Genomic DNA, 15405 nt, shown 5'->3' with positions numbered 1-15405 from the left:
GGTCCGGTGGGCCTACGACATCCGGTTCCCTCGCGGGACCTCCGCACGTCGTCTGGGGCCTGACGACTACTCGCGTACGCGTCGGGGCCCGTGTCTCGGCCGCCTTTCGGACCACGGTGACGGGGCTCCGATATGTCGCTCGTGGCCGGGCCCCCTCCGACGTGCTCGGTTTCGGTGCGCCTACGTCCTACGGTTCCGCCGCGGGACCCCGAAACGTGGTTTTTTGGGCCTACTCGCGTACGCGTCGGGGGCCCGTATCTCGGCCGTCTTTCCACGCGGGACCGCGGGGCTCCGATATGTCGCTGGTAGGTTGGACCTGCACGCCCTGTGCGATTTTGGAGGTCCTACGACGTTTCTTCGAATTTTCCCGATTATTTGACTGAGTGTAGACTAGGGTCAGATCGGCCGCATTCTCTTAATCCGGGAACCTTGCACCATATGGTCGCTGCTTCCCGGCTTAAGGATCTGACCTCTGCAGGGCATGTTCGGAACTGCATCGACATTAAGAAAAGGAAATAAGAAACCCGATGAAACGGCACATTTTCCAGTGTTAGTGCACAGCTTGAAGTTTGTTCTTCTGACCAATCGTTGCTACATCTATGCTGTAGCAGCCTCAAGAGCTGAGAAATCCCATTTTGAATGAATTAAAAGTCAATCGGCGTCTATCCCAGTGGGTTCGGACACCAGCTCTGAATATCCTTCATGAACATAATATCATTGTATGTTGTGTTTGTCTGGATTGAGCTTTTTACATGAAATTATTTACACACTTTATGAACAGATTTTGGAAAGCTCTTTCACTTTGCATTGGAAACACTACATTTCAAGCCGACCACTTCTCCCTGCTCACAGCTGGAAACGCACCGCTCGTTTTTAACCCTCTGCTGCCATCTACTGGACGTTTTCGGTTACAACGTCCTCATGTACTTTTAGAAGTCATACAGCACCAGTTTGTAGGACTTTCAAGGTAGAATGAACCACCTCGTACCCCCCCAACGACACCAGCTATCTTTTTTTGTACCCCCACTGCCTAATTACTTTTACTGGGCTCCAATCTTTAAGTCAGAAGAATGTCAACCGATTTTTGTACCTCATTACAAAACAAACCCCAAGCTAACCCCAGACTTACTGCAAGGTGGCACCTGCTGTTTAGGTTAGGAACTGCATCTAACCCCAAGCTAACCCCAGACTTACTGAAAGCTGGCACCTGCTGTTTAGGTTAGGAACTGCATCTAACCCCAAGCTAACCCCAGACTTACTGAAAGCTGGCACCTGCTGTTTAGGTTAGGAACTGCATCTAACCCCAAGCTAACCCCAGACTTACTGCAAGGTGGCACCTGCTGTTTAGGTTAGGAACTGCATCTAACCCCAAGCTAACCCCAGACTTACTGAAAGCTGGCACCTGCTGTTTAGGTTAGGAACTGCATCTAACCCCACATGAAATTAAGAAACCCAAATGAAAGGGCACATTTTCTGCATAATTGCACAGCTTGTAACCCTTGTAACCAATCATGGCTACATCTCTGTAGCAAGCTTTAGGAGCTGAGAAATCGATCCAAGTTTGAATTAGGGCCTGTTTATGTAGCTGCAGACAGTTCTCTTGTCCTTTATGTTCCACGTTTCCTTAATCTTAACCATCACCTAATCCCTAATTACTCTAACCCCAACCTCAATAAACCTAATCTTAACCATCACCTAATCCCTAATTACTCTAACCCCAACCTCAATAAACCTAATCTTAACCATAACCTCATTCCTAATTATTCCAACCCCAACCTCAATAAGCCTAATCTTAACCATAACCGAATCCCTAATTACTCTAACCCCAACCTCAATAGACTCATCTCAACGATGACCTTACCCCAATTATTTACCATGACCCAACCCCTAATTACTCTAACCCTAAGCTTAATAAACCTAATTTCAACCCAATTCCCAATTATTCCAACCCCAACCACAATAAACTCCATTTCAACCATAACCCAACTCCCAATTATTCTAACCCTAATCCTAATAAACCTTCCAACTAGAACCTAACCTTCATTTACACTGTCCCCAATCACAATAAATGAAATTTCAATTATAGTTCAGTCCATAATTATATCAACTCTAACCTTAATAAACCTAATTACAACTTCAACCCAATTTCCAAGTACTTTAAATTCAATACACTGAAGCTCTACTACAACCTAATCTTTGATCATCCTAGCCCTGACCCCAAATAAACTGAATTTTAACCGCAATCTAATCACCCATCATCCTAACCCCAATTTAGATTAAAACTAGACTGACTACAACCCACCCTACCTACAATTAATTCAACTTCGACCTCAATAGATATATTTCTAACCCTGACCTACCTTAACCACCTTGACCATAAATTATACAATATAATTGATTGACCTAAAACATAATTTAAAATGGAAACCCCCAAAATAAATCGATATCCTATGTAATATTAATGAAATAAAAAAGGAATAAGGAAAAAAAGGTTATACCACAAGAGGGACACCTGAGGGCGCCACAGTCAACATGAAGTCCTCGAGGATGTTTGGGTATGGATATGGACGTTTGTGTAATATTTTTTGCCACAAGCAAACCAAGAATACACACCGTAGAGAAGTTTAAAGAGCCAAGCGCGCTGAGAACACGACGGTAAACACTTTACAACATGTGTACATAACTAAACATATACTAACACCTAACTACCAGTTTATTAACAATGAATTAATACATCGACTGATAGTGAGTGCATCATGAATTATTGATGAATTAATGATATGTATACATTAACAAATTAATGAGTGACATATGAATAGACTAGGGTTAAATTGGGCCTATTCGGTGCGTACTCTCTCTTAAGCTGGGAAGCCTCGACTTCCCGGCTTGACGGAATCCTAAGGCACCGCTCATTTTTGATCCTCTGCTGCCATCTTTTGGAATAGTCATGCCACATCACTTAGTATGATTTCAGGTTTTTCAACAGCTCATATTCCAAAAAATACCAAACCTTGGCTACCTGATAAGTCAGAAGAATGTCAACCGAACTGTTCACATCTTGTTCAATCGATTCAGGTACTTTACTGTTCTGTTCCTTTATTTTTTATTGTTATTTTTTAACATTACACACACTGCCAATTGCCTGTGTGTGTGTGTGTGTGTGTGTGTGTGTGTCTGTGTCTGTGTCTGTGTGTGTGTGTGTGTGTGTCCACGTACTCGGCCCATGAATCTCATTCTGATACCAGGGGTTACCATTCGTGTTCTTGAACGATTATTGCATTTTTGTGCTTATCATATGTTTTGTTTTGTTTTTTTTGTGTGTGTGTTGTGTGTCATAGGTTCGTGGTCTCGTGGATGTGTGGGTCGTGTGCTGCCCACCTCGGCCACGGACGGATCTTCTGCTCCAAGTCTGACTCGGATCATGTCCTGCTGAAATAAATAAATAAAAGGTAGGCAAATAGTTAGACATACACATGGATTGATGGATGCTTTACTGATCCCCAAGGAAATAAAAGTCCCTGTGGTACAATACAACACACATCATTGACATTACAAACCAGCAAAAAGGACATGTTTGAGTTTCAACCAATGGGATTCCAAACATTTGCATACGGCCAATAGGAGAGCAGACATTTGCATACTGCTACCTCCAGCCAATAGGAGAGCAAAGATTAGCATACGTCTCATTTCAATGCCACTAATTTGAATGCCGCCTCTGGTTTTAACTCTTAACCTATGAGCAAAACCCTAACCACGCCCCCAATCCAAGGCCTAACCCCAAGCTAACCCCAGACTTACTGAAAGCTGGCACCTGCTGTTTAGGTTAGGAACTGCATCTAACCCCAAGCTAACCCCAGACTTACTGAAAGCTGGCACCTGCTGTTTAGGTTAGGAACTGCATCTAACCCCAAGCTAACCCCAGACTTACTGAAAGCTGGCACCTGCTGTTTAGGTTAGGAACTGCATCTAACCCCAAGCTAACCCCAGACTTACTGAAAGCTGGCACCTGCTGTTTAGGTTAGGAACTGCATCTAACCCCAAGCTAACCCCAGACTTACTGAAAGCTGGCACCTGCTGTTTAGGTTAGGAACTGCATCTAACCCCACATGAAATTAAGAAACCCAAATGAAAGGGCACATTTTCTGCATAATTGCACAGCTTGTAACCCTTGTAACCAATCATGGCTACATCTCTGTAGCAAGCTTTAGGAGCTGAGAAATCGATCCAAGTTTGAATTAGGGCCTGTTTATGTAGCTGCAGACAGTTCTCTTGTCCTTTATGTTCCACGTTTCCTTAATCTTAACCATCACCTAATCCCTAATTACTCTAACCCCAACCTCAATAAACCTAATCTTAACCATCACCTAATCCCTAATTACTCTAACCCCAACCTCAATAAACCTAATCTTAACCATAACCTCATTCCTAATTATTCCAACCCCAACCTCAATAAGCCTAATCTTAACCATAACCTAATCCCTAATTACTCTAACCCCAACCTCAATAAACCTAATCTTAACCATCACCTAATCCCTAATTACTCTAACCCCAACCTCAATAAACCTAATCTTAACCATCACCTAATCCCTAATTACTCTAACCCCAACCTCAATAAACCTAATCTTAACCATAACCTCATTCCTAATTATTCCAACCCCAACCTCAATAAGCCTAATCTTAACCATAACCTAATCCCTAATTACTCTAACCCCAACCTCAATAGACTCATCTCAACGATGACCTTACCCCAATTATTTACCATGACCCAACCCCTAATTACTCTAACCCTAAGCTTAATAAACCTAATTTCAACCCAATTCCCAATTATTCCAACCCCAACCACAATAAACTCCATTTCAACCATAACCCAACTCCCAATTATTCTAACCCTAATCCTAATAAACCTTCCAACTAGAACCTAACCTTCATTTACACTGTCCCCAATCACAATAAATGAAATTTCAATTATAGTTCAGTCCATAATTATATCAACTCTAACCTTAATAAACCTAATTACAACTTCAACCCAATTTCCAAGTACTTTAAATTCAATACACTGAAGCTCTACTACAACCTAATCTTTGATCATCCTAGCCCTGACCCCAAATAAACTGAATTTTAACCGCAATCTAATCACCCATCATCCTAACCCCAATTTAGATTAAAACTAGACTGACTACAACCCACCCTACCTACAATTAATTCAACTTCGACCTCAATAGATATATTTCTAACCCTGACCTACCTTAACCACCTTGACCATAAATTATACAATATAATTGATTGACCTAAAACATAATTTAAAATGGAAACCCCCAAAATCAATCGATATCCTATGTAATATTAATGAAATAAAAAAGGAATAAGGAAAAAAAGGTTATACCACAAGAGGGACACCTGAGGGCGCCACAGTCAACATGAAGTCCTCGAGGATGTTTGGGTATGGATATGGACGTTTGTGTAATATTTTTTGCCACAAGCAAACCAAGAATACACACCGTAGAGAAGTTTAAAGAGCCAAGCGCGCTGAGAACACGACGGTAAACACTTTACAACATGTGTACATAACTAAACATATACTAACACCTAACTACCAGTTTATTAACAATGAATTAATACATCGACTGATAGTGAGTGCATCATGAATTATTGATGAATTAATGATATGTATACATTAACAAATTAATGAGTGACATATGAATAGACTAGGGTTAAATTGGGCCTATTCGGTGCGTACTCTCTCTTAAGCTGGGAAGCCTCGACTTCCCGGCTTGACGGAATCCTAAGGCACCGCTCATTTTTGATCCTCTGCTGCCATCTTTTGGAATAGTCATGCCACATCACTTAGTATGATTTCAGGTTTTTCAACAGCTCGTATTCCAAAAAATACCAAACCTTGGCTACCTGATAAGTCAGAAGAATGTCAACCGAACTGTTCACATCTTGTTCAATCGATTCAGGTACTTTACTGTTCTGTTCCTTTATTTTTTATTGTTATTTTTTAACATTACACACACTGCCAATTGCCTGTGTGTGTGTGTGTGTGTGTGTGTGTGTGTGTGTGTGTCTGTGTCTGTGTCTGTGTGTGTGTGTGTGTGTGTGTGTGTCCACGTACTCGGCCCATGAATCTCATTCTGATACCAGGGGTTACCATTCGTGTTCTTGAACGATTATTGCATTTTTGTGCTTATCATATGTTTTGTTTTGTTTTTTTTGTGTGTGTGTTGTGTGTCATAGGTTCGTGGTCTCGTGGATGTGTGGGTCGTGTGCTGCCCACCTCGGCCACGGACGGATCTTCTGCTCCAAGTCTGACTCGGATCATGTCCTGCTGAAATAAATAAATAAAAGGTAGGCAAATAGTTAGACATACACATGGATTGATGGATGCTTTACTGATCCCCAAGGAAATAAAAGTCCCTGTGGTACAATACAACACACATCATTGACATTACAAACCAGCAAAAAGGACATGTTTGAGTTTCAACCAATGGGATTCCAAACATTTGCATACGGCCAATAGGAGAGCAGACATTTGCATACTGCTACCTCCAGCCAATAGGAGAGCAAAGATTAGCATACGTCTCATTTCAATGCCACTAATTTGAATGCCGCCTCTGGTTTTAACTCTTAACCTATGAGCAAAACCCTAACCACGCCCCCAATCCAAGGCCTAACCCCAAGCTAACCCCAGACTTACTGCAAGGTGGCACCTGCTGTTTAGGTTAGGAACTGCATCTAACCCCAAGCTAACCCCAGACTTACTGAAAGCTGGCACCTGCTGTTTAGGTTAGGAACTGCATCTAACCCCACATGAAATTAAGAAACCCAAATGAAAGGGCACATTTTCTGCATAATTGCACAGCTTGTAACCCTTGTAACCAATCATGGCTACATCTCTGTAGCAAGCTTTAGGAGCTGAGAAATCGATCCAAGTTTGAATTAGGGCCTGTTTATGTAGCTGCAGACAGTTCTCTTGTCCTTTATGTTCCACGTTTCCTTAATTTTAACCATAACCTAATCCCTAATTATTCTAACCCCAACCTCAATAAACCTAATCTTAACCATTACCTAATCCCTAATTATTCTAACCCCAACCTCAATAAACCTAATCTTAACCATTACCTAATCCCTAATTACTCTAACCCCAACCTCAATAAACCTAATCTTAACCATTACCTAATCCCTAATTACTCTAACCCCAACCTCAATAAACCTAATCTTAACCATAACCTCATTCCTAATTATTCCAACCCCAACCTCAATAAGCCTAATCTTAACCATAACCTAATCCCTAATTACTCTAACCCCAACCTCAATAAACCTAATCTTAACCATTACCTAATCCCTAATTACTCTAACCCCAACCTCAATAAACCTAATCTTAACCATAACCTAATCTTAACCATCACCTAATCCCTAATTACTCTAACCCCAACCTCAATAAACCTAATCTTAACCATCACCTAATCCCTAATTACTCTAACCCCAACCTCAATAAACCTAATCTTAACCATAACCTCATTTCTAATTATTCCAACCCCAACCTCAATAAGCCTAATCTTAACCATAACCTAATCCCTAATTATTCTAACCCCAACCTCAATAGACTCATCTCAACGATGACCTTACCCCAATTATTTACCATAACCCAACCCCTAATTACTCTAACCCTAAGCTTAATAAACCTAATTTCAACCCAATTCCCAATTATTCCCGTATCTCGGACGCCTTTAGGACCAGGGTCACGGGGCTCCGATATGTCGCTCGTGCCTACGCGCGGTCCGTCGTACTCTGGTCCGGTGGGCCTACGACATCCGGTTCCCTCGCGGGACCTCCGCACGTCGTCTGGGGCCTGACGACTACTCGCGTACGCGTCGGGGCCCGTGTCTCGGCCGCCTTTCGGACCACGGTGACGGGGCTCCGATATGTCGCTCGTGGCCGGGCCCCCTCCGACGTGCTCGGTTTCGGTGCGCCTACGTCCTACGGTTCCGCCGCGGGACCCCGAAACGTGGTTTTTTGGGCCTACTCGCGTACGCGTCGGGGGCCCGTATCTCGGCCGTCTTTCCACGCGGGACCGCGGGGCTCCGATATGTCGCTGGTAGGTTGGACCTGCACGCCCTGTGCGATTTTGGAGGTCCTACGACGTTTCTTCGAATTTTCCCGATTATTTGACTGAGTGTAGACTAGGGTCAGATCGGCCGCATTCTCTTAATCCGGGAACCTTGCACCATATGGTCGCTGCTTCCCGGCTTAAGGATCTGACCTCTGCAGGGCATGTTCGGAACTGCATCGACATTAAGAAAAGGAAATAAGAAACCCGATGAAACGGCACATTTTCCAGTGTTAGTGCACAGCTTGAAGTTTGTTCTTCTGACCAATCGTTGCTACATCTATGCTGTAGCAGCCTCAAGAGCTGAGAAATCCCATTTTGAATGAATTAAAAGTCAATCGGCGTCTATCCCAGTGGGTTCGGACACCAGCTCTGAATATCCTTCATGAACATAATATCATTGTATGTTGTGTTTGTCTGGATTGAGCTTTTTACATGAAATTATTTACACACTTTATGAACAGATTTTGGAAAGCTCTTTCACTTTGCATTGGAAACACTACATTTCAAGCCGACCACTTCTCCCTGCTCACAGCTGGAAACGCACCGCTCGTTTTTAACCCTCTGCTGCCATCTACTGGACGTTTTCGGTTACAACGTCCTCATGTACTTTTAGAAGTCATACAGCACCAGTTTGTAGGACTTTCAAGGTAGAATGAACCACCTCGTACCCCCCCAACGACACCAGCTATCTTTTTTTGTACCCCCACTGCCTAATTACTTTTACTGGGCTCCAATCTTTAAGTCAGAAGAATGTCAACCGATTTTTGTACCTCATTACAAAACAAACCCCAAGCTAACCCCAGACTTACTGCAAGGTGGCACCTGCTGTTTAGGTTAGGAACTGCATCTAACCCCAAGCTAACCCCAGACTTACTGAAAGCTGGCACCTGCTGTTTAGGTTAGGAACTGCATCTAACCCCAAGCTAACCCCAGACTTACTGAAAGCTGGCACCTGCTGTTTAGGTTAGGAACTGCATCTAACCCCAAGCTAACCCCAGACTTACTGCAAGGTGGCACCTGCTGTTTAGGTTAGGAACTGCATCTAACCCCAAGCTAACCCCAGACTTACTGAAAGCTGGCACCTGCTGTTTAGGTTAGGAACTGCATCTAACCCCACATGAAATTAAGAAACCCAAATGAAAGGGCACATTTTCTGCATAATTGCACAGCTTGTAACCCTTGTAACCAATCATGGCTACATCTCTGTAGCAAGCTTTAGGAGCTGAGAAATCGATCCAAGTTTGAATTAGGGCCTGTTTATGTAGCTGCAGACAGTTCTCTTGTCCTTTATGTTCCACGTTTCCTTAATCTTAACCATCACCTAATCCCTAATTACTCTAACCCCAACCTCAATAAACCTAATCTTAACCATCACCTAATCCCTAATTACTCTAACCCCAACCTCAATAAACCTAATCTTAACCATAACCTCATTCCTAATTATTCCAACCCCAACCTCAATAAGCCTAATCTTAACCATAACCGAATCCCTAATTACTCTAACCCCAACCTCAATAGACTCATCTCAACGATGACCTTACCCCAATTATTTACCATGACCCAACCCCTAATTACTCTAACCCTAAGCTTAATAAACCTAATTTCAACCCAATTCCCAATTATTCCAACCCCAACCACAATAAACTCCATTTCAACCATAACCCAACTCCCAATTATTCTAACCCTAATCCTAATAAACCTTCCAACTAGAACCTAACCTTCATTTACACTGTCCCCAATCACAATAAATGAAATTTCAATTATAGTTCAGTCCATAATTATATCAACTCTAACCTTAATAAACCTAATTACAACTTCAACCCAATTTCCAAGTACTTTAAATTCAATACACTGAAGCTCTACTACAACCTAATCTTTGATCATCCTAGCCCTGACCCCAAATAAACTGAATTTTAACCGCAATCTAATCACCCATCATCCTAACCCCAATTTAGATTAAAACTAGACTGACTACAACCCACCCTACCTACAATTAATTCAACTTCGACCTCAATAGATATATTTCTAACCCTGACCTACCTTAACCACCTTGACCATAAATTATACAATATAATTGATTGACCTAAAACATAATTTAAAATGGAAACCCCCAAAATCAATCGATATCCTATGTAATATTAATGAAATAAAAAAGGAATAAGGAAAAAAAGGTTATACCACAAGAGGGACACCTGAGGGCGCCACAGTCAACATGAAGTCCTCGAGGATGTTTGGGTATGGATATGGACGTTTGTGTAATATTTTTTGCCACAAGCAAACCAAGAATACACACCGTAGAGAAGTTTAAAGAGCCAAGCGCGCTGAGAACACGACGGTAAACACTTTACAACATGTGTACATAACTAAACATATACTAACACCTAACTACCAGTTTATTAACAATGAATTAATACATCGACTGATAGTGAGTGCATCATGAATTATTGATGAATTAATGATATGTATACATTAACAAATTAATGAGTGACATATGAATAGACTAGGGTTAAATTGGGCCTATTCGGTGCGTACTCTCTCTTAAGCTGGGAAGCCTCGACTTCCCGGCTTGACGGAATCCTAAGGCACCGCTCATTTTTGATCCTCTGCTGCCATCTTTTGGAATAGTCATGCCACATCACTTAGTATGATTTCAGGTTTTTCAACAGCTCGTATTCCAAAAAATACCAAACCTTGGCTACCTGATAAGTCAGAAGAATGTCAACCGAACTGTTCACATCTTGTTCAATCGATTCAGGTACTTTACTGTTCTGTTCCTTTATTTTTTATTGTTATTTTTTAACATTACACACACTGCCAATTGCCTGTGTGTGTGTGTGTGTGTGTGTGTGTGTGTGTGTCTGTGTCTGTGTCTGTGTGTGTGTGTGTGTGTGTGTGTGTCCACGTACTCGGCCCATGAATCTCATTCTGATACCAGGGGTTACCATTCGTGTTCTTGAACGATTATTGCATTTTTGTGCTTATCATATGTTTTGTTTTGGTTTTTTTGTGTGTGTGTTGTGTGTCATAGGTTCGTGGTCTCGTGGATGTGTGGGTCGTGTGCTGCCCACCTCGGCCACGGACGGATCTTCTGCTCCAAGTCTGACTCGGATCATGTCCTGCTGAAATAAATAAATAAAAGGTAGGCAAATAGTTAGACATACACATGGATTGATGGATGCTTTACTGATCCCCAAGGAAATAAAAGTCCCTGTGGTACAATACAACACACATCATTGACATTACAAACCAGCAAAAAGGACATGTTTGAGTTTCAACCAATGGGATTCCAAACATTTGCATACGGCCAATAGGAGAGCAGACATTTGCATACTGCTACCTCCAGCCAATAGGAGAGCAAAGATTAGCATACGTCTCATTTCAATGCCACTAATTTGAATGCCGCCTCTGGTTTTAACTCTAACCCTAACCCTAACCCTAACCCTAACCCTAACCCTAACCCTAACCCCGTGACCTTAAACCCTAAAACCTAACCCTAACCCTAACCCTAACCCTAGATTTTTTTAAAGATATGGTGCAAGACATTGTTTAAAAATAAAAACCCCAGATGTGTAGCTTTTACTCATGTGTTTTTGGATAGCAAATAAAACGTGGAGTTCTCTCACCACCACTGAAAAGAAATGTAAGTCAGTACTACAATGGGGCCTTACCACTTACCTCTTTATATATGAACTACTGAATCATGCAGAACTTTAGATGTAGTCCCCTTTAAGAACAAAACAGCAACACCTATTTAGTACCAAATGCCCATGAACATATACAGTATCTCTGAAGAAACATTAATTGCACTTGCAAGTGCAATTTTTGGCAATACATAAAACACAGAAAAAATTAATAAATCCACTATATCCAGTGAAAAATATTCCAGTATATTCAACTCTTAACTACAGAGTTTCACACAGAAGTCTGTTTCGAAGTCCATGAACCCTGGCAGAACACTGTTCACCACCAATGTTCATTAGAACCTTCTGAATGACCTCGAAGGTGTACCGCAGTTCCTTGGGGTAGTCGATATTTAATGCAAATAGCAGACCAACAAGCATAGCTACCACATGGGGGAAGTCATCAATGTTACTCAGGACAATCTGCTCCTCCAGCACCACCGAAAAGTCAAAGACGTCCTCTCCTTCTTTTACCAGCAGGATACCAACATTCACTCCTTTTCCCATACGTTCCTCACTCTCTGTAGCCTACAAGTAACAAAAGGAAATAAAATTAATTAAATGTTACATTTCCTCTGGCCCAAATAAAAAAAGGAAACACACATGCATGTTTGTGAGTACATCCATAAGCGATTTTCATATTACCGTAGGCAAATACTATACCTATGCCTACACCTAACCCATATGCTTAACCTCTGTACCCAACAGTAAACCTAACTTTAACAGGAGTATCAAAAAGGCTATTTGTTATTATTTAGTAGTAAATCAATCAGGTAATAGGTAAGGCCTCCTAGCATACCAATTGTACTGATCTTACCAACAACTGAATGCTCTAAAATCAATAATCTTAAATAGTGTTTACTTTGGGTACATGTGTCTCCCATCTGCATAAAAATGTCAAAAGAAGCACCTTTAAACTAATTCTATGTAAATATATAAACTATTATATAAACTACAATGTCACAATCTCACAATTCCTTATTCAATCATAATCATATACAGATCTGCTCTCTCTAAATGCCAAGCAATGCAAAGGATAAAAAAAAAATCTGTTAACATTCCACTTTAAGTGTCAACACCACATATCTTTGATTAAAAACTGTTTAATAACATGTTCAAAACAGATTAAAAAAATAGCAGGCCATAATGAACTTTCAGCAGTAATGAAATCATATTTACTAAAGGGTTATTTCATGTCATTTTAAAATCACAAGACCAGTTCAGAGTGTATATGATTATGCACACATTAAAAATTAAATGGTTTCACCAAACTGGTTAATAACCAATATGAATCAGTTTCAAATATAAAGTATAAAATCCAGTTAGTTCAGACCGTGCAATGTGCTTGCTTGGCTGAGAGATATTGTAGTTGTGCCAATATGCATGATAACTGCCCACCATCTAGGCTGTTCTAACCAGGCTGCAGTGGCATCATGAACAAGAAACCTGGACTGCTATATACTGGAACCACATCATCTTTAGCGATAAACCCAGCTTCTGTCTGGGATCTGATGAGTTTGAGTATAGAGAGTTTCATTCTGGAGTTTAGAAAATGAACACTCATTTTACATTACCATGTTTGATACCTTAAACTCTACAAGTTATGTTACACATGCAATACATGTTCTGATCACACTTACCTCAGCAGTCTTTAAAAACTTGGATGGATCCTCTCTGAGAAAGTGTGGAAGGCCTCTAAGCGTGACTGACCTTTTATTTTGGAGTGAATTCTGTTGAAGACAGAGCACATAAGGCATGTCAGTATGAGTAACTACAATTAAATTGGTTAGGGAACCAATCTTGTGATCGTAAGGTTGCCGGTTCGATCCTCTGACAGAACCTTGGGCAAGTCACCTAACCAACTGTTCTCTGGGCGCCGTTGATAAGGCTGCCTCCTAGTGTGTGTTCACTAATGTGTATGTGTGTTTCACTGCATGGACGGGTAAAATGCAGAGGACTAATTCTAATTTGTGCAAGCACAGTGGACAATGAGTGTGTGGTGTGGTACATGGGTTGGGTACCAAAATCAGTACTTTTAAAAGAGCCTCACAGGACCACCACATGCATTATTTAGGTGGTGGATCATTCTCAGCATTGCAGGGACACCAACATGGTGGTAGTGTTTTAGTGTGTGTTGTGTCTTCCACTTGTATCAGCAGACCAGTGTCACTGCTGGACTGAGAATAGCCCACCAACCAAAAACATCCAGCCAACAGTGTCCTGTGGCAACTAATGGACTACAGGATGACTAATGTAAACTGTGTACGAAAAGATGAGCTATTGTCCCTGACATTACATCACAAAGTGGACCAACAAGGTAATAGAGCTGACTGTGAAAGGACACAGTGTTTAAAAACTCCAGTGTCTGCTGTACTCGCACAGTGCTGAGTCTGATCCACTCACCAGTGCAACACTCATTACCACATCACATCTGAGTGAACTGCATATTTCTCAGACACAGCTGTAATACTCACATCATAATCAAGCATAGTCAGGAGGCTCTGAAATGCAGTGACTCTTGGCCCTGTACATCTGCAAGAATCTAGCCAAATGCTGGTCCAGCCCAGAAACAAACGAATCCCACAAGCCAATGGACGTAAGTCGAGTGAATTCAGCTTCAATCTACAGTAAACAAGACAAGAAAACAGAAAAATTAATTCATGCAATGTGTACGTCATGGTACATAATCGGTAATGTAGAGGATTTTTAACATAACATTTACCTGTCGATCAGTGAACAAAGCTGGCCATTTGGCTTTCACCTCTGCCACAAGTGGTTGTTCTTCGACTATTTCTTTTCGTCGTAGAGAGAATGTGCTGGCCATCATGTCAGTAACTTTCTTCCAATCTACTTTCTTCTTCTTCATCTCCTCAACATTATGACTGACTACAGGAACGTCATTTCCTGTCACGCTGTTTTCCTGTTTGGCACGGCCGGATCGCTGCCGATATTTTTTTAAGGAATAAACTGCTGGATTTGATTAAGGAATTCGGTTGGAGGTTGGATAGATGATCGGGTAAAGCTGTTTTCGTATAGGGAAAGACGATCGGAGATCGGCGATTAAGTGCGAGCTTGTAACACCGTTTCAACTACACGCTCGCTCAGAACGCTCTGCACGGAGGCCGACTGAAGGGGGCTGCTACATCGCGCTAGCTCTAAACAGTCATGCCGCCTAAAGGAGCAGGAATGGCAAGTGAGGATAGTGTTTCCCTTCAACAAGTAAAAGAATTGTTACACCAGCAAAAAGACTTCTATGTTCAACTCCTACAGCAGCAAGAGAGTAATTTTAAAGGATCCGTTCAACTTATAATGGAGACAATGAATAAAAGAGTCGATGAGATTGTGAGAGAGACATGTGAGCTAAAGGCCAGCCTACAGTTTTCTCAAAAGGATATTGAGGAGATGAGTGGAGATATCAAAAGAATCAAAATAGATTTAAAATCAATACAAACTGACAAAGACGATATGTGAATCCATGATAACAATGACTGGAAAGATGGACTATTTGGAGGGTCAGTCTAGGAGAAACAACATTGTAGTGGACGGTATTCCAGAAACTCCAAATGAAAACTGGTCTGAAACAGAAGACAAAGTAAAAAAACTGATGGCTGA

The 15405-nt window shown here is 41.5% G+C and overlaps 2 long non-coding RNA genes across 2 annotated transcripts in view; both read right to left on the bottom strand.

Annotated features, from left to right (window-relative positions):
• The window catches only part of LOC134304809 (uncharacterized), a 133787-nt gene that overhangs the window by 108450 nt on the left and 9932 nt on the right, over positions 1-15405 (bottom strand). The window lies entirely within an intron of this gene.
• On the bottom strand, positions 12211-14837 carry LOC134304808 (uncharacterized). Its single transcript, XR_010008198.1, has 4 exons — positions 14516-14837; positions 14268-14415; positions 13434-13523; positions 12211-12321 (listed from the first exon to the last, which is right to left on the bottom strand). It is a non-coding gene; the product is annotated as an uncharacterized LOC134304808 (long non-coding RNA).

Source organism: Trichomycterus rosablanca, unplaced genomic scaffold, assembly GCF_030014385.1.
Source record: "Trichomycterus rosablanca isolate fTriRos1 unplaced genomic scaffold, fTriRos1.hap1 scaffold_113, whole genome shotgun sequence".
Lineage (NCBI taxonomy): Eukaryota > Metazoa > Chordata > Actinopteri > Siluriformes > Trichomycteridae > Trichomycterus > Trichomycterus rosablanca.
This window is presented reverse-complemented; position numbering and strand designations above follow the sequence as displayed.